General features: G+C 37.3%; 2 long non-coding RNA genes across 2 annotated transcripts; one reads left to right on the forward strand and one right to left on the reverse strand.

The window, feature by feature from the left end:
- Positions 1 to 2,690: 2,690 nt before the first annotated feature.
- Positions 2,691 to 3,474, reverse strand: LOC136246061 (uncharacterized). Its single transcript, XR_010696226.1, has 3 exons — positions 3,404 to 3,474; positions 3,271 to 3,329; positions 2,691 to 3,215 (listed from the first exon to the last, which is right to left on the reverse strand). It is a non-coding gene; the product is annotated as an uncharacterized lncRNA (long non-coding RNA).
- Positions 3,475 to 19,450: 15,976 nt separating this feature from the next.
- On the forward strand, positions 19,451 to 21,690 carry LOC136247493 (uncharacterized). The gene is made up of 3 exons (XR_010697595.1): positions 19,451 to 19,796; positions 20,616 to 20,665; positions 20,716 to 21,690. It is a non-coding gene; the product is annotated as an uncharacterized lncRNA (long non-coding RNA).
- Positions 21,691 to 23,725: the final 2,035 nt, after the last annotated feature.

Genomic DNA, 23,725 nt, shown 5'->3' on the forward strand with positions numbered 1-23,725 from the left:
CTAGGCATGGACACCAAAGTTGAACACAATACTCCAGGTGGGGTCTTTCATAGCAACTCTTTAGAAATCATTGGGAATGTCCTTTTAAGCATTAATTTCTTGTACTCTTTTTGCACTTGCAGCAGCTTGCACAATGTAAAGAAGGTTTCAATGAAGAGGTAGTCCATATAGCTTGCCATATAGCTACCAAGGTCATTCTCAAAATTAACTTCACTCAGTTCAACCTGTGACCTGGGAGAAGTAGATGTTTCCATTGTATAACTTGTATGTAGAGTTTTACCAATAACCATTTAATACTTTGCATTCTCCAGATTGAACTTGAGAAGCCAAAATGTAGATCATTCTGTTAATATACCCACGGTGTGGCGCGCCGGCTTCTTGGGCCGCACGACACACTATTATTTTATTATTATAATTATATTTATTACTGTGCAAGACCTCAAAATAGAGTATAAGAGCACACTATAGTTATAAGATTAATTAAGGATTTAAAATGTTCTACACTTGATGAATTAATTACAGATTCCGGAAGATTGTTCCATTGTTGAATTGCTGAAGGAAAAAAGGAATAGTGGTAGGAGTTGATTCTGGTGGGAGGTAGTAGAAATCGCAGTTGGTGCCCTCTTGTATTATGAATAGATGGTCGGGGGAAAAGGATATCATCTGTGTTTATTTCTACTAAATCATTAACAATCTTGTACAAGTATATCACTACCGTGTGTCTTGATATTTAGTGCTGACAGTAACCAGATGAGGGCGGTGGATGGGAAGCAGAGAATTTATTTGGAGTGGCCTTATGACTTACTCCATTATAGAATTCTATTACATTGCAAGTTACTATGTAGGGAGTTCAGCTGCAAACAGTTAATCTTATAGACAAGCAAGTCACCCTGTAGAGAATTCAGCTACAAATCATAAGCGGCGGAAGGGTGGTCCCCTCTCGGTTTGCTAAGCCCCCCTCAGAATGATAGTACGCCGAAATTATCCTTTTTGGAGTGGGGATGAAAACCATGACAAAGATGGATATACTCTAATAGGACACCCAAATACGGTGGGGACTATTCTACGGAACGGAACGGAACGGAACGGAACGGAATGATGGACTAAACCACGGAACGGAACGCTTTCTAAAATTGAAGCTTGCAACGTACCATTGCTGAAACTTCCCTTATAAGTTAGCAGTGGCATCTCCAGTGGGTGATTAAACATAAGATAAAAAGAATTAACGGATCGATTGTGGGTTTTTGTTGGTTGTCATTAGTAACGAAGTATTATTGTGGGATGAGCTGTATCAGTCTCGGTATCAGTGATGTTCATCCATACGGAAAGGAACTTTATGTGAGCTGTTTTTCTTATTTAGACTTTAGAAAACAGTCTGGGCCGGTCTTTCAAGTCATAAGTCAGTGTATAAATAAAGCAAGCAGGAAGATACTGGTAACAGGAAAGAGCCAGCTGAATTAAAACTTGAAGAATTTGTGCAGTGTGTGAGGAGCAAATATTTTGGCAGACCGCAAGGAGGGTATATTCTGCAAACATCACTGAAGTGTATGCATGGAGTTATTTATATATTAACAGCTGGTGCAGTGGACTAATGCCGTATTCAATAGTGAGCTGATTTTATCTGTTGCACAATTCAAGGATGTGTCTGACTGCTAGCCTTGAATCAGCCAAAACTCCAAGATCAGCCAAATCTCTATTATAAGCCGCATGTGAAACCATGCCTGTAGCCACCAGGCAAACGTGATTTGGACCAGGATGTGTGTGTAATTTCAATGTATCTAGTCAGACCTGAAATGGAACACTAATTACATACCACCTAAGAATCCTAGGATTTCTTAAGTGTAACATTTCACATGCTTCACTTCAAACAAAACAGGTTAAATTTGTTCGTCTATTTTCAAGTGATTCCCAGTCCAGCTGGTCCATGAAATTACAATGGGATCACATGTATTTGTTACAGTGCGGGCTGTCCTGTGTTGGATCTACTCTAGAGTTGAGATTTCAAGGTAGACTCACTGCCAATGTACTGACACTAGTACTGTTGTAGCATGTTTAAGTGGAGGACAAATGAAATAGTAATGCTAGATTATTTATGTATTTTTCATAATGAAATTGATATCCCATTTTGATTTGTACTTCCACTTTCCAACATATTCAAGAACAAGAAGCTACCACACTTAATCTCCAACCACTGTCATTAATTAACCAAGATCTCACTAGTCTGTAATTCACCCTACTGTAGTGATTTTATTGATTCATCTGTATGTTTTCTTCATTTTCCTTTGAAGTTGTACCAAGAGTTCATAATAAGGTGGAGTGTCTAACTTGAACGCATTCACCAAACACCCTGCTTAAAGTAACACCTCGGCCTTATTTCAGAACAAAGGCTTTACCTTCTTCAGCAACACTAATCAACAGTTTTCTATCCCCCAGTAAAGGTGTTGATTTGATGAAAGGTGAACTTTACGCAGGGTGTTTGTACAGGCCATACTGAGAGTTAGACACTCCCTCCCATACAAATCAGTATTACGAACTCTTGGTTGTACAGTATAGGTAAACAAAGATAAGTTTCTCTCCCATCTTATTCTAGGATTTCTATTGACAAGGAAAATTCAATTATTTGTATATAGGCTCAAAATTGAGGAAATATAAAGAAAGTGAATTAATATTATACAGTCAGTTTGCTTTTGGATATTTAATGTCTCCAACCACAACAAAAATTCGATGAATCCATGCATCTCATCACTGGTCGTCTGAACATTCTGAAAGTGATACCTCACTCAACCATATAATCTGTTTATTAGACTGAATAAAGTCATGATTACCTAAACAATCAATTAATGTTTTATAATTATCCTATTCCATTTTCCTGGAGGTTCCACTGATAAAATGCAATGATAGCAGCTAGCCAAGCTGCAAGTTGATTCAGAAAGCATTCCATTCTGTAAAATAGACCCCATCCAGAATTCAACTCAGTACTCAGGCTGAGATATCTGACAATAGTCCACTACTCTGTTAATGAATCATTGATGTTCACACAATATAGCCTCCTTGAGGTATCTGAATGTTTGTTCCTCATACACTGCACAAAATTCCTTTAGATTCTGCTTAGACTGAGTTGATTCAGCTTGTCACCATACTTGTTTCCTTTGTAGTGTAGCTATACACATACTGATTTATGCCGATTAGAAAGGCTGGGCCTCAGACTGTACATTCTAAGTAAAAATAACTCACATACTAGTAAAAACAAGTCATGCATTAGTTCCCTACTTGATATATCCGAAGATGAACACACTGAGTCAGCTATTCCCACAATTAGTACTTCGTTACTAATGACAACCAACAAGAACCCACAATCGATTCTTAAATTCGTTTTATCTTTCTTGGGGTAACGTTTGATTACCTGCTGGAAGTGCCACTGATAACTTGTACAGCAATGGTAAGCTGCAAGCTTCAATCTGAGAAAGCATTCCGTTCCGCAGTTTAGTCCATTATTCCGTTCCGTTCCGTTCCGTAGAATAGTCCCCACCCCCAAATACCCTAATAGATAGGGTCCGCAACGTGAAAAATGAAGTGGCAAGAAACAAATCCCCGACTATCGTAGTATGTTACCCTTAGTGCCCCATCACTAATACCACCCTTGGTTTGGAGCTGAGTTCTCTTGTTGGAGAGACACGCTGATTTTAATATCTCACGTGATTGATCTTTATTTCGTGCGCTCCAAAGAAGACGTCCAGAGCTCCCAGATTCTGAGTGTGATATCAAGTGTTGTTGGCCTACCAAACCATGCATAGAAGTGAGTAAAACTTTGCCTGTGTTTTCCACGGAGGCTGACTTTCTGCGGATGAGTCGAGACAATTTTTCGTTCGAGGTGCTCTACCAGCCAAGAGAAGAGAAGCCAATCCTATCACATAAGATGGTAATGAAGTTGGATGTATAAGTGTTCTACACACCAAGTTTGAAAGAGCTGCGACCTTCGTAACCATCTGGCTGGCAGAGATGAAATTTTCAGTGCAATGATTTTCAATGATTTTGGTGGGTTGCCTCCTTCCTACTGTTACAAACTGTCTTCCATAGGAGCTTTAAATCAGGGGAAGATCCAGAAGAACATCTGAGGTTTCTAAGAAGTGGTCAAATCCTTGACTTGTAAAGTTAAAAGGCCATTACAAGCTACTACTCTAATCAAACATTCACTCTATTAGAACAACCATGTGTAGTCACTACATTTGCCATCTACTATTGGCTGTGTCAATTGAACAGCTGTAGACAAGTTGTTTAGTTAAAGGTTGCACAGTCATTATAATATTATTGTATAAATAATATAGAATATAGATACAGATCAAAAACCTTGTGTATTGGTATGTCAATAATCCTGCATAACCTAGCTAGCTAGCAACTTCTTCAATGTTTAGGGCAAAGGCTATAGCTTTAAATCATACTGAAGAACACAATTATGTATAATTTGCAATGTTTGAGGTGCATATTGTGCACTTTGACGTCCTCATGCAATGTGGTTGGGTGTTTTATGTACAAGTAAAGTAGTCCTCCAGGGATGGCATCCCAGACATCCTGCAATGTGATGATAGAATCGCTGCTAGTTTTCACTAGTTGTTGACATGTGTAGTTACATTTTTATCCAAACGCTATAATTGTAGGAATGCATCTAGCTATAGTTTCATTTGAAACAATGTGGTATATACCCACATCCTATTAAGCTATATGGTGAGGTGTACCACATACTTGTACATTAACCTACCCGCATGCTGTAGGTCACTTCAAGAACGATTGTGTGATTAGTCTATTACATTACACACACATGTAGTTTACAGCAACCAAATCATACATGTGCATGACTATATGCTTAAATAAATTAAATTAGGTCACATAAACTCAATCATGTGTTCAAGGAATTATTCAACTACGCACATCTCCTTACAAAGTACTTGCAATTAGGCCTGTGTCGAATATGCCAGCATAATAAAAAGCATAATAGGCTGGAGTGCTATGCCAGCACAATGCTAGCATATTAGGATATTTCAAGCTATGGAGCTTAATTCCATGAAAATAGATTGATACTCTCCAATAGAGTAGTCAGTACATGGATGCTGCAAGCTGAGCACTCAAATGCATTGTAGATTGATAATCTCTAATAGAACAGTCACTTTTAGTGAAATACTCTAATAGAGCATTCACTGATTAAAATATTCAAAGATAATTGTCAGAATTGTTGCTAACCTAAGAGCATAATGCAAGCATAATGGGAACATCTGATGAGCATAATAGGTGAAAATTTAGGGAATTCCTGAAAGCATTTTGGGCAAAATTTTGAGCATATTTGACTCAGGCCTACTTGCAATTGAATGCAAAAAGTTCTTTAATTAGCCCATACAGATGCAGATTCCATCTGGATACATGCCCCAGGGCTCTGAGACAGTACTTTGGGTGTCACTTTAAAAATTAAGCAACTACTAACAGTTTGTGATTGCTCTATTAGAATGGTTAAGAACATGTTGATCTTTTGCTACAAGAATTGACCACCAAAACTGGGGGACCATGGCCTGTGGTTCCCTGCCCTATTTTCACTACCTGTGCAAAACATGATAAAAGGAGACTGCAAAAACGTGTGTAATCTATTGGTCTACCACACCTATAAAGTAATAAACTACTCTAATAGAACACATTGACAGATGAAACTGTGAAGATTTACCTCTACCTTATTCACGAATCAATAATTTCACAAACTCATAGGCCATATACACAGCAGCATTACCTGCATTACTGAGTTGTTATTTGTTTAGGCAGTTGCACAAGATTCATTATTATTGTTGTTAATTTTCGTATAGAAAACCAGGTATGTAAAATGTGAGGTTAATGAGCTGATCCTGCAATAAAGTGCTCCAGCTGATGTAAAATGATTACTTCATAACAAATGAATGGATTTCAAATACTATTATACTCTCCAGCATCCTGGACACTGCATTGCTTGCATTACCACAAGGTTAAAATATCAAGATTTAAATGTCCATAAAATGCACACTTGCCAAGTAATCTATACAGCTGTTCAATTGACACAACCAAAAGCAGATGGTAAATGTAGTGACTATACATGGTTGTTCTAATAGAATACTGAATGTTCTATTAGAGTAGTAGCTTCCAATGACCTTTTAACTTCAAAAGTCAAGGATTTGACCACTTCTTAGAAACCTCAGATGTTCTTCTGGATCTTCCCCTGATTTAAAGCTCCTATGGAAGACAGTTTGTAACAGTAGGAAGGAGACAACCCACCAAAATCATTGAAAATCATTGCACTGAAAAGTTCATCTCTGCCAGCCAGATGGTTACAAAGGTCGCAGCTCTTTCAAACTTGGTGTGTAGAATACTTATACATCCAACTTCATTACCATCTTATGTGATAGGATTGGCTTCTCTTCTCTTGGCTGGTAGAGCACCTCGAACGAAAAATTGTCTCGACCCATCCGCAGAAAGTCAGCCTACGTGGAAAACACAGGCAAAGTTTTACTCACTTCTATGCATGGTTTGGTAGGCCAACAACACTTGATATCACACTCAGAATCTGGGAGCTCTGGACGTCTTCTTTGGAGCGCACGAAATAAAGATCAATCACGTGAGATGTTAAAATCCGCGTGTCTCTCCAACAAGGAAACTCAGTTCCAAACCAAGGGTGGTATTAGTGATTGGGCACTAAGGGTAACATACTACGATAGTCGGGGATTTGTTTCTTGCAGCTTCATTTTTCACGTTGCGGACCCTATAATAGAGCAGACAAGGCCTTCATAAATACACGTGTTCCTAAAGTAGCTTTAAAAAGTTTTTAAAAATCAAAAAGTTGCCTACAGCAGGAATCGAACCAGGTAGCTACCTCTTACTTCAAGAGTTGGTGTCTTACCACAGGACTGTATCAAGTGTTTCCAGGTAGCTAGCTATAGGCTGTGTTGTATACTGCTTATAAATGCTATATAGCTATATTATGTTCATTAACCCTGTAGTCAACAGCTATAAGCGTTGCCAAAAAAGTTTAACTGGCACATAGCCTGTACATGTTTTAAAATAGTTTTGACTAAAAGTTGGTGTTTTGGTTAAAATGCTTGAAATTGTAAGGATCATCCTGATGTGTATATACCGCTTCTTTATTGAAAGTGTATAACAAAAGTTATTGATTGGTTAAGTTTTAATCAATTACAGGTGGACATAAAGTCTGGAATATTAGAATTTGTATACTAAACAACAAGGTAATGAAGGCATTTCTGCAATGCTGGGTAAATTTGATCAACATTGTAAGAATGACTGCTCACTGTAGAGAGATCAGCTAGAAGAAGCCACCTTGTAGAAAGTTCAGCTATACAAAGAAACCACCCTATAGAGAGTTTACCTGCAAACAAATCACTCTGTAGAGAGTTCAGCTACAACCAAATCACCCTGTAGAGAGATCAGCTAGAAACAAGTTACAGAGATCAGCTAGGAGATGTCATCTTGTAGAAAGTTCAGCTAGAACTGTAGAGAGTTCAGCTACAACCAAATCACCCTGTAGAGAGTTCAGCTACAAACAAGTTACCCTGTAGAGAAATCAGCTACAAACAAGTCACCCTGTATAGAGATCAGATAAAAACAAATCATACTGTAGAGAGATCAACTACAAACAAATCACTTTGTAGAGAGTTCAGCTAAACAAATCACCTTGTTGAGAGTTTAGCTACAAACAAATCACCCCCTGTACAGAGATCAGCTAGAAACAAATTACCTTGTAGAGTGTTTAGATACAAACAAATCAAATCACCCTTTAGAGAGTTCAGTTACTAACAAATCACCCACCCTGTAAAGATTTCAGCTACAAAGAAATCACCCTGTAGACAGTTCAATTACAAACAGATAACCCTGTAGAGAGTTCAGCTAAAAACAAGTCACCCTCTAGAGAGAATCCTGTAGAGAGTTAAGCTACAAGCAAATCACCCTGTAGAGAGTTCAGCTACATTTCAAGTCACTTAGTAGACAGATCAGCTGTGAATAAATGGGAGTATGGAAATCCTGGAACACTAGAACAACCAGGATTAACCGGAACTGTGTTATTTTTGTGATTGGAATCATGTGCAAACACTAGTATACCACAGATTATAAATACTCCATCATGGAATAAACAAAATTTGTATGCTACTATAATTCTACTGAAAAGTTAAGGATGCATAAATATTTACTTATAATAAATTAAGAAAATAATTTTAAACCCTAAGTCATGCAATGATATAATAGAATGTACATGTGAGTCTACAGTATCCCATAACCATAAGGATGTTTCAATTTGAATTTGTACTAACATTGATCAGAATGTTATTGCTTTGCTTTTATACTTAAATATTGCTTTCTAAATTGTTTGGCTATTATATAAACAAGGATCATAATGAAAGAAAACTGTGTTCGAACAATAATGGTTTATTTACAGTACAATGTTGTTCGTATTTGTATATATATATATATTGACACATGCACGCATTTCATTTCAATTTACAATCCATACATTTGTACATACAACACAACATAGGTTGTGTGTGCTTTATTTATTCTTGACAGTAACACAGCTTGCTCTTCAGTATTACGTGACTCATTATTGTAGGATATTTACATGCAATTAAATACTGAGTTCTACAGTTTTAGTATCTTGTCCAAAACAAAGGATGAATGTTATTGAGTTCAGACAGATGTACTCTGTGCTACTACTAATGGTTTCAGGTTTGGCATGTATCACAAACTGTACAGTATACTATGTGTTACCTGATGATAACCATCAAGTTACTAGTAACCATACAAACACCCTGCGACACTACCTCAATGATGAGAACTACTTCACGTCTCATACTCAGTTCATATTCTTACCAGGTAAACATCACCTTTATAGAAATCTGCTGGTCCAAACTGTCTTTAATGTAACACTGCGAGGCATCAGCCCACAGAAAATGTATGATACAAAAATTTATTGCACTACTAAAGCTTATGTTGCTTTTATCAGTTCTGACAATATAAACATTAGTTTCCTTAGCATGGATGGATGTGGATATTCCAAAGCAAATAACTTACACATTGCTTTGAACATTTTTAACTGTTCAAATGTTGCACTATTAAATTGTTTAATTGCTTGTCAGTCTTTTCAATGTGGATTGACAATTATAAATGCTTTTAAAAGTGTGCATTTATTGAATGTTACATCAAGTCATTTAATGATAGCTCATAACTTGACCAGAAGTAACAGTAATATGACAATACATGACTATCATGACATTAGGTATCCCTTATTTAAACACCACGGTATAATGATTTGCTTGGATAAACATTCCGATGATGTTGTAATCAAATTATCAAAGATTACAATGAAGGGAGATAAAGCAATAAAAATTAATTGTTTATCTTCTGACAGTAAAAATATCATTACTTTTATAAGATTAAATTTAAGTGGAATAATGCTCAAAGAAGAAGCCATTATGGTGGAAATACTGAGTGGATTGAATAGTCATGGTAAAACTCGATTGAAAGGTGCTTCAATTACCTTTATTCATTTTCAGGAGTGTGTATTTGAGAATATAAAGAGTACAGTTCAACGCAATGATCTAGCATTATTTATGATTTTAGAAAATCATAACTTCCAACGTTATTTACTTTTGAATTTTGCCATTTCAGGCTGTAATTTTGCAAATATAAGTTCAGTTGCGCTAGTAAGAATACATTTGGATGCAAAAATTGTTTCACCGATTTCTACTCCACTTCTAATAATTAGCAATTCTTCATTTTCTGAAATTCAAGATACTGCATTTGTAATATGGTTAGGAGGCATACACCTAGTGCTACAAGGACCTATAAGTTTTACAAAAATTATGAGCGAAGTGTCCATTATACATGTTGTTAAAGGTACTGTAAATTTGCATGGTGGAATTATTGCATTTTCTTTAAATCAAGCATACTGCTGCATCGTGATTGATTACATAGCCATAGCAGAGAATACTAAACTTGTCATTGAAGCAAATAGTTTTTCAGTGGTGTTTTATACAGAACACATGTTCGTGAATACCAATGTTGATACACTGTGTACATTTCAGTATATCAGAACACAAACAAATATTATACATAAACCATCTCTTCAAATACAGCAATGTAACTACTCCATTTTGCTACAAGATAATAATTGCAAGGTTTGGTCTAACAAGAGATATGCATTTTCACATTGCAACTGGATTAGTGATTCAGTTTTCATACATTTAGATCCCCTTGAGGTAAATCAGTACATTGTACACGCTGTCAACAACTCAAAGGCACTAACGTCAACCATAATTTCAAGTATTTGCTACTGTACAGATAGCCAACATTATAACTGCTCTACTGATGAGCTGGGATCAGTTTATCCTGGACAAACTTATAGCTTAACCTTATTAAATGATTTTATCTCATCAACAATGATTGAAATTGATACTACAGGAAACAGAGCATGCAAAAGCCACAGTATAATAGATCAAACCTTGCTAATTCCTAACACTTGCATAAAGATGGATTACAATATTTTACATAAGAGAGGACGAAGCTGTATTATATATATAAGAGTAGCACTGACTGTACCAATGCTAAGTCATAAGCTTTTCTCTAGAATATTATCCTGGAATTCAATTTCTGCATATAAAGTAAAAATTTCTCCATGCCCCCTAGGTTTTGCACTAAATAAAGTGTTAAAATCCTGTCAGTGTGATCCAATTATAATACCATTTGTAATTTCCACAGATAGTTGCAACATAAATACCCAAACAGTTCAGCGTTCATCAAATAGCTGGATAACAGGAAGAACAAATAAAAATAACAGTCACACTTATCAAGTGTCTACACATTGTCCATTTGACTATTGTGTACCTTATTCCTCACACATCAACCTCTACGATCCTGACTCTCAGTGTCAGTTTAACAGGACTGGTGTGTTGTGTGGAAAATGTAAAGAAGGTCTCAGTACCGTGTTTGGTACTTCTAATTGTAAACACTGTTCCAATTATTATTTGTTTTTAATTTTTCTTTTTTTACTTTTAGGAATTGTGTTAATAATCTTTCTTTTTAGTTACCAGTTTCCTGTATCCGATGTAAGCATAATTTTCTATGCTAATCTAGTGAGTATAAATGGTGCTGTATTTTTCCCAGTTTACAAACAAACAAAGTATGCATATTCAATTATTTCTTTTATTAACCTTGATTTAGGCATTGAAGTATGCTTTTATGATGGTATGGATGATTATGCTAAAATGTGGCTACAACTGATATTTCCCATTTACCTCATCTTCATTTCTACATTACTCATCATAACAAGCCGATTCTCTACTAGAATACAGAGGCTCACTGCACACAGAGCCCTACCAGTTCTTGCTACACTATTCCTATTGTCCTATACAAAGATATTACGTACTGTATCCAGTGTCTTGTTCTCTTATTCCACAATAACTAGTCTTCCCAGTAAAAGCACTACACTGATGTGGTCAGTTGATACAGGAGTTCAACTGTTTGGATTAAACTTCATTGTTCTGTTCATTGTGTGTCTTGTTCTGTTCCTGATACTATTACTATTCAACACAGTCCTAATATTTACAAGAACGCTATCACAATTCAAATTTATAAATCATTTTAAGCCACTACTGGATGTTTATCAAGGTCCATATAAGGACAGATTCTATTATTGGATTGGTTTACAATTACTGTTAAGAGCAATATTTTATGGAATATCAGCTCTTGATAGAAACACTAATATGATGATTGGTATTCTTATAATTGGAGTAGTTGAATGCATGCATGGAGCATATTTCCCATTCAAAAATAAATCAAAGAATTATCAAGAGCTATTGCTACTTTTCAATATACAAACACTTTTTACAGTTTCAATTTACACTACTTCCAACTCAATTGCAGTCAATGTACTGGTTGGTATTGCTGTGGTACAATTTGTGGCATTCCGGGTTTCCCAAACAAATCCGTTTGGAAAAGCTAAAGCAGCAGTTAACAGACTTTTGTTTAACAAGTTGAAATTAGCACAGTATATCAGCTTTACACATACACATGCATCAGTAGCATCTCAACAAGCCTTGAAATTACACAACACAGTTCCTGATGTCACATATAACTTCAAGGAATTTCAAGATCCATTAATTGGATTTGATCGATGATATAAAATACCTCTGAGAGATTATATTTTTCGTAAAATTTAACTTTCCCCACAGTAATATCATTGAATTGCTCACTCCAGTTATTAGATGTTTATTTTACTATATATTATACAAATATATATTCATCGCGTCCACTGGCATGGTTTATTTATTTATTGCACTGTATATTATCAAGACTCACGGTAGTGAGTCACGAGGCCAAGAAGCACAAAGCGCGCGCCTACAATAATAAACACGCGACCACTACTGTGAGTCATTTACATGAGGGATCGATTACGCAATCTTTTAAAATCCGCATGGCGAAATCTCAGGCTTACTAAGATTCCACCTCGAAACCAGGGGCATGTAACCTTTGTATAATGAGTAACTACCACACGAAATGTCAGGCGAATTGTTGTTCCATCGCCCACTAATTTACCATGCGTTAACTTTACTGGCTCCACGTGGGTGGAAAACCATTAAAATACTTATGGCTGTAATATCCGTGGAATGGGAGAATGGGAACTGTGTGCTGTAGGCTTGGATTCTACAAGGTCACACCACGTGATCTCACGTGAATTTTGCTGTGACCAGCAGGAAGGGCTCTTGCATGGTTGCTTTGCACAGTAACTGATTAAGAGAATGCAGGGCGAATGCTGATGAGCTGCCTCAGCATCTGTTGCCTATCCTCCATCTGTGGGGGGCGCCATACCCCACTGCACTGCAAGCTGGAGGCAACAGGTACCCCCTTTCTTGAGTGAACTAACAAGCCTACAACACAGCCCACTGTCACACTAACACTTCTGCAAGCCTGTAAAACGCTTTCTCTGTTAGTGGAGGTATCAGAAGGAATAGGGAGGGCAAAAACGCAAGCTGTCACTCTGATATGGTTCCTGCAGAAGCGGGTAAAGCTTCCCGCTTATTTCCATTAACCGCTCTTTCAATCACGTGCTGGAGTTATTTAGATGCTATACAAGGGCGCCCGCTAATCCGCACGGAACAAGCAGGCGTCGCCTCAAGTTAACACCCTTTAATCTGCGGTTAAATTTGTATTAACTTTACCGGCTCCACGTGGGCGGCAAACCATTAAAATACTTACGGCTGTAATATCCGTGGAATGGGAGAATGGGAACTGTGTGCTGTAGGCTTGGATTCTACAAGGTCACACCGCGTGATCTCACGTGAATTTTGCTGTGACCAGCAGGAGGGGCTCTTGCATGGTTGCTTTGCACAGCAACTGATTAAGAGCATGCAGGGCGAATGCTGATGAGCTGCCTCAGCATCTAGCTTCTGGAAACAAGCTACTCCAAACAAGATCACCTGACAATTCCACTAGTAACTTTTATTTTAACCGGCTTCCTCGCATCTGGAATGCCCTTCCCGTTATCAACTACCAGGACAACCCACTCAAGATAAAGGCAAAACTTTTAGATTATCTGTGGAATCATTTCACTGCCAATTTCACCTCCAACAACACCTGCTCTTTTTCATTTCTATGTCCATGCTCAAAGTGTTCAAAGATCCCTAACTTCAACTCCCTTTAACTGTTAATCAACTACCAGGACAACCCACTCAAGATAAAGGCCAAACTTTTAGATTATCTGTGGAATCATTTCACTGCCAATTTCACCTCCAACAACACCTGCTCTTTTTCATTTCTATGTCCATGCTCAAAGTGTTCAAAGATCCCTAGCTTCAACTCCCTTTAACTGTTAATTCCCCCCCCTTTTAAGTAGGCTGTTGATATTTAACCGGTCATTGCAATTTTTAAAAAAACTTAGAAGAAATCGTGACACAAAAAGGTTTAAGAAACGAAGAAAAAAGTGTGACGTGACCTAGACTCGCACCCACACATTCAGGTTTAGAATACCAACGCTCTACCACTGTACCACCGGTGCTTGCTGGCTACTCTTCTTGTTTTTGTACTATTTAATGTTACAAATATAAAGAAGAAACCAAAGCTGAACCCAAGCTGAACCCGACCCTAACCCTAACGTTAACCTGACGTTTGCCTGTTAAACATAATGATGACTTTCACTGCCTGTATGAAGATAAGTTTTGGGGTGAGTTCGAGGTGAGCTAGGGTTGGCTCGGCTTCACCGGGACGCTCGCTTCGCTCGTTCCAACCCTAGCTCGCCTCGAACTCACCCCAAAACTTACCTTCATACAACTAGTGTGTTTGATACTAGAGTTTTAGGTGACACTTCCAAACAAACGACCGGCTAAATAAATATTTGAACCGTGACCGGTGACCGACTAAATATCCACTTCGTTTTAAGTAATCTTAGACTAGTAAGTAAACTTTGTAGCTAATCACTACTACAATTTAGCTTCCGGCCACTGACACAGGATGTCAGTGGACCATCAGTGTACTGCCATATCTATCATACCAACATCTGCAACTTGTATGTATGTAGGTATATGTACACTGTAAAGTTAATTATTATTATTATTATCTGTTGCCTACCCTCCATCCGTGGGGGCGCCACACCCATATAAGCTAGACTGCTATAGGTAGCAGTCTAGAATTTCCCCCCACGGAATCAAGCCGCAGCACACGAGTAACCATTCACCCATTCAAGCAATTGTGCATTAGCACGATTGTATTTCAGTGAGTATAAAGCTGGGGCCAGCCATGCCGCAATTTATGCCTTGTCAAAGCATTCAGTGACTGCACGGAGGACAGTGTGCTGGTATTATTTTTATTAAATGTACTAGACAGACACAGACAGTGTCTGAAGCGTCCAGGGGACCTGCCCATATAAAATGTTGTCAATCAAGAGTATGCAGCTTGGGCTTGCACAGGGGTAGAGTGTTATTATTATTATTATTATTATTACTAGGACCGGGTCACACATAACCAAGTAAATTTGTTAACATATAAAACAACTTGTATTTGCTTTGTCTAACTGTGATGTATAATAAGTATTGTAGGACCTCCATTATCCGAACATCTGTTTCAGTTCAACATTAAAAGCTTCCAGTTAAGTGAATTTGTTCAAATAAATGAAGCCCATTTGTTTATATAGAGTTATGTTCAACTACTCTAATAAAACATACACATGCTCTAATAGAATGTTCATGTAATGGAAAATACTCTAATAGGTTACACATCCCCAGTGCAGTGGTCCCTTTAATGTTTGGCCATCAATACCCAAATGTTTTGTTATTCAAACAGAAGTGACTGTTCTATTAGAGTACTTTGTTTCAGAGTGTACACTGTATGTTCTATTAGAGTATTTGAATGGAATTCTGTGTATAAATCAATCGGTTTTAACTTCCCATTATTTAATGAATTTAAATAATAGAAAGACCACTGTACAGATAACAAGGGGAAAGCCATGTGCACAGTGTACATACACAAAATACATGGTAATATTATAAAGTTGATGTCACCAGTACCAATACAAAGACACTGAAAGTTCAGTACAACTTCGTAACAATGTTAAAGTATGTTATCAAAATTATAGGGAAACAGAAACACAGAGAAAAACTATCATAAAAAGATTGGGAGTTATCCATCACTTAATTTTATCATATGTGCACACAACAGTCGCACATTGTAAGCTAATAATGGATATTATAGCAATTTATTAAACAGTGGATCCTCAATAATCTGAACAGCACTGTTCTCAAGTTGATAAAAGTAGTAAAATTGTTCAGATTATAAACTATATGTGACCGAATTTGACAAAACAAGGCTTCCACACACATCCAATTTTTTGACTTTAACCAGCTGTAATTTGACTACTCAGCAAGCTATTGGCTTCAACTTTTCACATAGTCCTTCCATAGCATAGTACAATACCAGGTCAAACTTTGAGACTAATGGCTTACTGCTACATCACGTTATGGTACTTCAAAGTCATAAAAGTGGATGTGTGTGGAAACCTTGTTTTGTAAAATTCGGTCACATATACAGAACCCTATTCAAATACTGTAATAGAACAAACACTTGTTCTCAAAATACCCTAATAGAACAGTCATTTCTACTGTTGGGATTAGATTACAGGAGTTTGGGTTAGCGAGGATCTATACTGTCCACATACATTATAAGCTATATGCCAATAGTTTATATGATAGAATCTTAGTATGCACACTACCAACATGGCTACCCACTCCCAAAATGACTAGCTCATTACATTTACATTAGCACTGCTATTGTAGCCATCAGTACTCCAATATAATTGTAAAGTGATAGGTTTATTTGCTATGGTAGCTATAAGCCATGTTCATACACAAATTAATTTCATTCTACGAAGTGTACAGAAAAGTGTATCTACAATAGATTGGTCTTAACCAGTAGTCACACATTCAAACTGCTGCAAGGTATGGTGAAAGTGATCTTTAAATAAGATGCTCAAAGCTATACTACTATCATTCTCTGACATGTGTGCCTATATGCACCAAATGGACAGTACTGATATGTCTAGGAAAGCTGTATACATGAAACACGAACAAGTATTATTTATAAGAAAAACTGCTTGTATCAGTGATTTTACGCACAAACTAACAAATTCACTCTAATTATAAGACGCTGCTTGTATTCATTTATCAATTAGATTATTACAGTCTGCATGAATCTTATGTTTGATACTGTCTGTGAGCTTACATGGAGCCAAGCCCATGGCCACTAGCAAGAGTTCATAATATATAAAGAGAGGAGAGTATCCTACTTCAGTATATAGCCTGTGCATATGCATATCTCGAAGCGATGATGCAATACCTATAGTCACTTTTAATGTGTTAGTTGGTCAGGTATCTACTCAGCATTAAGTTTCAATAACCCTTGTAGATTGCAATAAGCAGTCCACTGATGACATTGTCAACACTGTATGTGTAACTTGATATGACATCCTAAAGAAATCAAAGGTTTACTGTATTACTTCGAGATACACACCCTGTACATGATAACGATAAGTGGGTGTGGCTCACAAAAAATAGATTGTATATAGCAGGACTAAGTTAAAACACTTCAACATAAACTAATTGATCCATCGCACACATGATCCTATCCAGATATTTGATTGCGCATCGGATGATCTAACCCCATGAAAGGGATCAGTGGACAGCTCACTGTGACTGAACACTAAATCTACAAGGCAGACATTTCAGCACAACAAACATTCAGGATACAAATTCATCCTTCTGTCAGCCTACAACATCTGCAACAGTGTAGAGCCAATTTACCAGTAAATTTAATAAAAATTAAATAGTGTGTATTTTGCCAAATTGACAACTGCAAATTGCCTAAATATTATTTTGTTGTTACACAGCATTTACACATGCTTTGAGGTTATGCTATGACATTATCACTTGTCAGCAGAAGTCTACCAAGTAAGTGGGCAAAAGACAATACCAGTTAATCAGTTTTTCCATACCGGTTCACAACACTATTACACATAAAACAAGCGTCAACTCTGTGCTCGGTGTACACAATTAATAATATTATATGGTCAACTTATATAAAGCTAACGTCCCCAATACCATGTACAGTATGACACTGAATAGGACCATTATCAACCCCATCTGCTTTATTCTCAGTAAAACTTAGTAACAATACTACAGTATGCTATAAACATTATAGCATTACAGATGGACCGGCCAACACAACACAGAGTAACATTATTAAAGAAAGATTGAATGATATCCACTACTTAATTTTACTGAATGTACATACAATAATCACATATGTGACCATCTCAGTGAAAACCTGTCTAGTTTGCACAACCTCCAAATATAATTTTTTTTATTTCTCAGCATTATCTGCATAGTCCAAGAAATGGTTCACCAAAGTTTCAGCCTTCTGTGGTGAGTAGTTTTGGAATTACAGTGCTAGAAAGTAGGAAGAACAAGGAAATCAATTTGTACGGTGACTAAACTAAAAATAAACTACAGGCGCTTGCATTCGCAGTCATACCCTGTAACTTCCATTTGGATTAGTCTACAAAGTTGAAATTTGGCTTACAATGTTCACCATGGATTGGCAGACCAACTAAGGTATAGTTTTTGCCTTGCATTCACCTGTGCATAAGGGTATGAAGGTGGTTTTGTTAAAAAAAAAACAAAAAACAGCAATAACTTTGTTTATGTCTACTGCTCTGTAAACAAACTCACGTGACACACAAACCATTGGAAGATTCTAAAACAAAGATGGTGCATAGTTTAATTGATTTGAATCTTCCTTCTTTGAGTACTGGCCCGATAAAAACTTGCATATTTTTTTCTTGTAGCATGTGTAATTTTACGGATTATTTTAAAATTTCTATTTTTTAAATACTCATGCTTGTGCGAACTAGACAGGTATTCGCTGAGACGGTCACATATCGTAAGTCATCATACATACGTACTGTACACAGTCATACATTACAAGCCATATGTAACAACAGACATTTAACTAGAACATAATTATATTAGTATCCTATAGCATACTGTATGTATGCGATATATAGACTATTGTTATGCGAGTAGTTAGCAACAAGTTTATAGTTGTTTGCGAGTGAATCTTTGGGTTTGTTTTGGGACGTGAACAGGCAGCACTGCTATAAGACAGAATCTTAGTACAAACTCCACTAACACTGTTATCATCCACAAATTGAATAGCTCATTACATCTACATTTGCACTGCTATTGTAGTCATTATTACTCAGTTTTAACAATATTGGTTTGAATGCTATAGTAGCTATAAGCCATGTTATCTACAATAGATTTGTCTTGACCAGCAGTCGCACATCTAGTGCTGCAAGCATATGGTAAAAGCAAATGTTCAAAGTATATTATTTATCTTATGACACACGTGTCTGCATCATTAGTGTACAACATGCACAGTACTGATATGTCTACAGAAGCTGCATGAAACACAAACAAGTCATATAAGAACGACTGCTCTATATGAAAAACTATTTCTTGGTGCCCCTTACTCGATCCTGAGCACAGTAAACAGAGTCTTTTATCATAGAAATTTTGTTTTGCTACCTTTTAGCTAAACAATGCTTGTACAGTAGCTACAAATAGTAAGTCACCACTTATGGACTAGTCACTAAATAACAGACCACACAGCGTAGTATCAGTGATTTGACAGTAGTACAAACTTGTAAATTTGGTCCAATAATAAGACTTTTCCCCTACTGACTATTGGCTAAAATCTCGTAAGTGTATTCTAATGCTTTTGCGCATTTTAATACTCAAATGGAATACACTAAAAACTACTTGCAGTAAAGTAATAGTTGGAGTACATTACATAGAACTAACTTCCAAGTAAGAAAACATCGTTGCTTCCACCACAGATACTACACTTACAAAGGATTGGCAACGCGCATAACAACCGTTCGACAATCCTCGTTATGGTCACGTGAGTTGTTACGTAAGTGAGCGCGTCTATTGTCATAGATACGGCTGAGACGACAGCCGTTCCCAGTGCAGTTATTCGTTGTCTACGAGAGGGGGACTACTCTTGCAAAAGATTATTGTAGCGAGTTACGACCGCAGGTCCATTTCGTCATCGCCAATGGATTTATACAAGAGATCCGGTGACTCGGCTGCAGCTGAGCTGTGACGGTGGAATTAACACTGTTGTATCCGAGCTGGAATCTCACCTGAAAGGTCAACGAATGGATTATACTGCTGGTATGTGATATCAATATGATGATGTACTACTAATAAACCATGATAGTGCACCCGGCGGTTGTATGGAGTAAACATCGAGGTAAAATCGATCAATCTGCCTGTATCACTTGTATTCTTGCATACTCAAAGTTTTGATTCCCTGCAGTCTATTTCCTATTGAACACTATCAGATGAGCATATGAAGTTGTTGTGCCTCTACTTGTGAAAGATCCCATGGTTTTTCCCATTTTTCATGGGTACTGCACCCACGAAATCTCTAGTGCCATGAAATTCTAATATGCATATGCATTTCATGGCCTATGAAACAAATCATGAAATGACTTTTCATATTACATTCACGATTTAACTTTGATGGCATGGCTGTCATAAACTTTTCATGGTGTAGTGCTCTGGTATAGTGCATTAACTACATACAGTATGTGTCTGCCTTGGTTGAGAGGTCAGCAACCAAGTAATTAGCTGGAGTGAAAGATTTCAGATTTCAAGAATTGACGTACAAGATTTAGAGCTTGTTGCTGACCCCTCAGCACTGAGTAGTTGCAACTGATCACACAAGCTGTGATAGATGCGATTGTAATGCTGTGTCAATTTCATTATCCTCCCGAACTAGTGATTTTTCTGTAACTATGAAATCAATTCTAAGAGGGAATTCAACAAATCCATCTATGACATGTCTACATTTCATGGCTGTTCCTTAAGAGTACGTGGTTATATTGATCTGAATAATATGTCAGGTTTCATAACAGAGTAACAGCATCTTAAACAGCAATTTGTATTATTGTTACAACAATATATAACCACTGTTTGTCACTTTTCTAGCATTTTTTACAGTCTACAAAAGGGTGGAAACATGCTATCAACAATAGTTGGTATGTGGTTGTGCTATTCAGTATACTGTGCTTATTTTGTACTGATACAGAGTCTGAACTGCAGTGGACAATACTGAACATGATGTGCCGAGGTAGTATCAGGCAAACTCATTTCAGTTCATGGCTACTAAATAACAGTTATTGTATTTGTCTATAATGTATGGTGTGTGTGTACGTTTTGTTCATGATTGATACTGGCGACACCAGGTTTGTATGCTACCTTCAGTGTGACATGGGTACATCAATTCGATATCCAGTGGACCAACTATATCAATGTAGGCTCTTGATTGACTACTGTATGCACCAATATAAACTACGTTGATGTCTCACATATAGTGTGCTTCACTACTAGCAGCTTCATTTTGCTTCCACTACTGTCTCCCTCACTGCGTCTAGATAAAATGACCATCTCAACCAAGTGGTGGATGGCTATACACCAGTGACTGTGACTTCAGGGCAATACATTGAGCTGCTGGATCACATGTATTGATGGCTAATGCCACATCTGAATTTGAGCTCATGCATGTTTGCATTCCATTACCATAACATTAAGCTCTCTTTTGCTGTATAGTAACTTGCTGTTTCTTCTCCCACTACTACGACAAAACTCCACAAATCAACATAACGAAATGACTTCAAAATGAGCTTCAAATCACAACTTAGGAAATAATTTTAGCCTCTATGAAACAAAGCAGTACACTTTACTAATGGTTTCAAGTATTCTCTTATAAATTGTGTTCAACAAAGCGGTTGTGTTTCTTTGTAAAAACTCCACAAGTGTGCATAGCCATGAGTTTTGGAACTTCTTTACACGCTAGGTTGATGTTTTAGGGTGTGTTACGCTATTTTCCTTTATCAGTTACTCACCTAGTAGTGCTGGGCTCTTTTGAAGAAGGTTGTACGTCAATAGAGATAACTACCCGTGCTACGGAAGAAGAAACTAATAATCTTGTGCGTCTAGTAACCGGGCAGAGGGCGCGTAAAGACCATAACGAGGATTGGATATGACGTCACTATTGTATTGATCGCGCGTTGCCAATCCTTTGTAAGTATAGTATCTGTGCTTCCACCAATAATAGTGCTTTCCCTCATAGGAGACAAGGAGTCAGGCGCCTGGTTTAACGCGCAGGCGGCGCAGCGCATTTGAATTGGTTGCTATGAGCTACAAACCGGCCTTACTAGTTTCTGGGCACGCAAATAGGTTTTACGAGTGGTAACTAACGAGTTACTGGTTGTCAGGCACTGAAAAGGATGGCGTTATATGGAAAACTGTATTCAATAACGAAGGCACGGAAGAAAAAATCCCTTTTTATTTTTCCTGTTTTACTACCGTCTAACACAATCCCGGTGAGCATTTGTGTGTGTGCTAAGTAGTTTCGCTGTACATTAATTAATTAATTAATTAATTATGACGTCACTTATTATTATTATTATTACTTGGTTATGTAATTATTATTATAATGCTTTACAGTGTACGATACAAATAGGGATATGATTACAAAGACGGAAATTAGTTAGGAATACACTGAAGGTCTACTAGCATAGCTAGTAGCCTAAAAAGTTTAAAACTAAAAGTAGGTGTAATTACAATTAATTATATAGGGGTGTGTGCGGTGTATGCATACATTTACAGCAAGGACATGAGTAATGATATGTACAAGGGTTAGAAGAATCAAAATTTTCTAAGAAGTGATTATAAAATATTGATTTTAGTTGACGTTTGAGAGAAGCAACTGAAGATTCAATGTTTAACGGGGGAAGAGAATTCCACAAACGAGGTAGTCTACAAAAATAAAAATGTCTGTCACGGTTGTTAAATTGTCTAACATGTTGTAATTTATTGTGGGTAGAAGATCTGGTTGAACTGCAGGAGAAAATCACAAAGTCAGTAATGTTGAAATTTGCAGTAGGATTCTTGAGACTTTTAATAAAAAATAAAATATCAGCTAGTTCATATCTCATATCAGCTAGTTACTTTCAATCAAGCCATTAGGTAAACCATTCCTCTCTCTCTAGAAGCTAAAATGAACGGAGAGGGTGGTAGTGTCAGGATGATCACTGAAGCAGGTATGGTGGTATCAGCACAGCATGCTGTAAGGTGATAAATGATAAAATGCATGTGAAGTCTTGATATGTGTCTGCATGTGGTTAGCGTTATCCATTGCCAGCACATGTAGAAGTAACAGAATTTGGCCGGTTATAATCTGCATTGTCCACCTTGCAGCTCCTCTCTGTACCGTTCTTATAGATAATATCTTTAAGCAAAAATTAATGTGGATCCAACATGCATCATGTAAGAGACAAATATATACTATAAGAACCATAGAGCTAGTAGCTTCCTTCTAAGGGTTCTGGTTACAATTCCCTAAACATTGCATATGTATACTGAACTCTTGAGGTAGCTAAGCTAACATCCGGAATTAGCAAGAGGGCAAAGTAGTCAGATACACAAATGGACAGAATTAGGTGCTGCCACAGTCCATTTAGTGACTACTACCCACGTTTGCCCAAATGGCTTAAACTCCTTCAAGGTCATTTCTGAACAAATTCATACTGCAGTGTAGGCCGAGGTGTAGGCTGACTGAGTCATGCAGGCACACAAGCCTCACCATTTGGTGAGGCTACAGGCATAGTATGGCACAGACTTTCCAGACTCAGCTGAGCTGGTTCATGTAAATCCAGGTACCTATATATGCATGTGGTGGCACAATGATGTCTTCAGGCCCGAGGAAAACAGAAAAGTGATTCTCTAGTCAAGGATAGCCCTATAGCCATGCTCTGTAGCTAACAGTTTCTTCTCTACATGGTGGGCATTATATCTTACTTGCGGTGGATGTACCATAACTGTATTTGAAGCTATTACACCATGCATACACAAGAGTGGACAACATGATCAATACAGATATCTCTGCATGTTAGACAGACCTCCTATTAATCAAGGCGGTCTAGATCTGAATGGCCTATAGGCTCTATACTGAACATCGTTGTGCTCCCCCAGCTGAAATGGACATACACTGGCAAGAACACTATGGTATCTTTTGAATTCCACAAGACATGTGA

The sequence above is a fragment of the Dysidea avara genome, chromosome 2 (assembly GCF_963678975.1).
Source record: "Dysidea avara chromosome 2, odDysAvar1.4, whole genome shotgun sequence".
In the NCBI taxonomy this organism is placed as follows: domain Eukaryota; kingdom Metazoa; phylum Porifera; class Demospongiae; order Dictyoceratida; family Dysideidae; genus Dysidea; species Dysidea avara.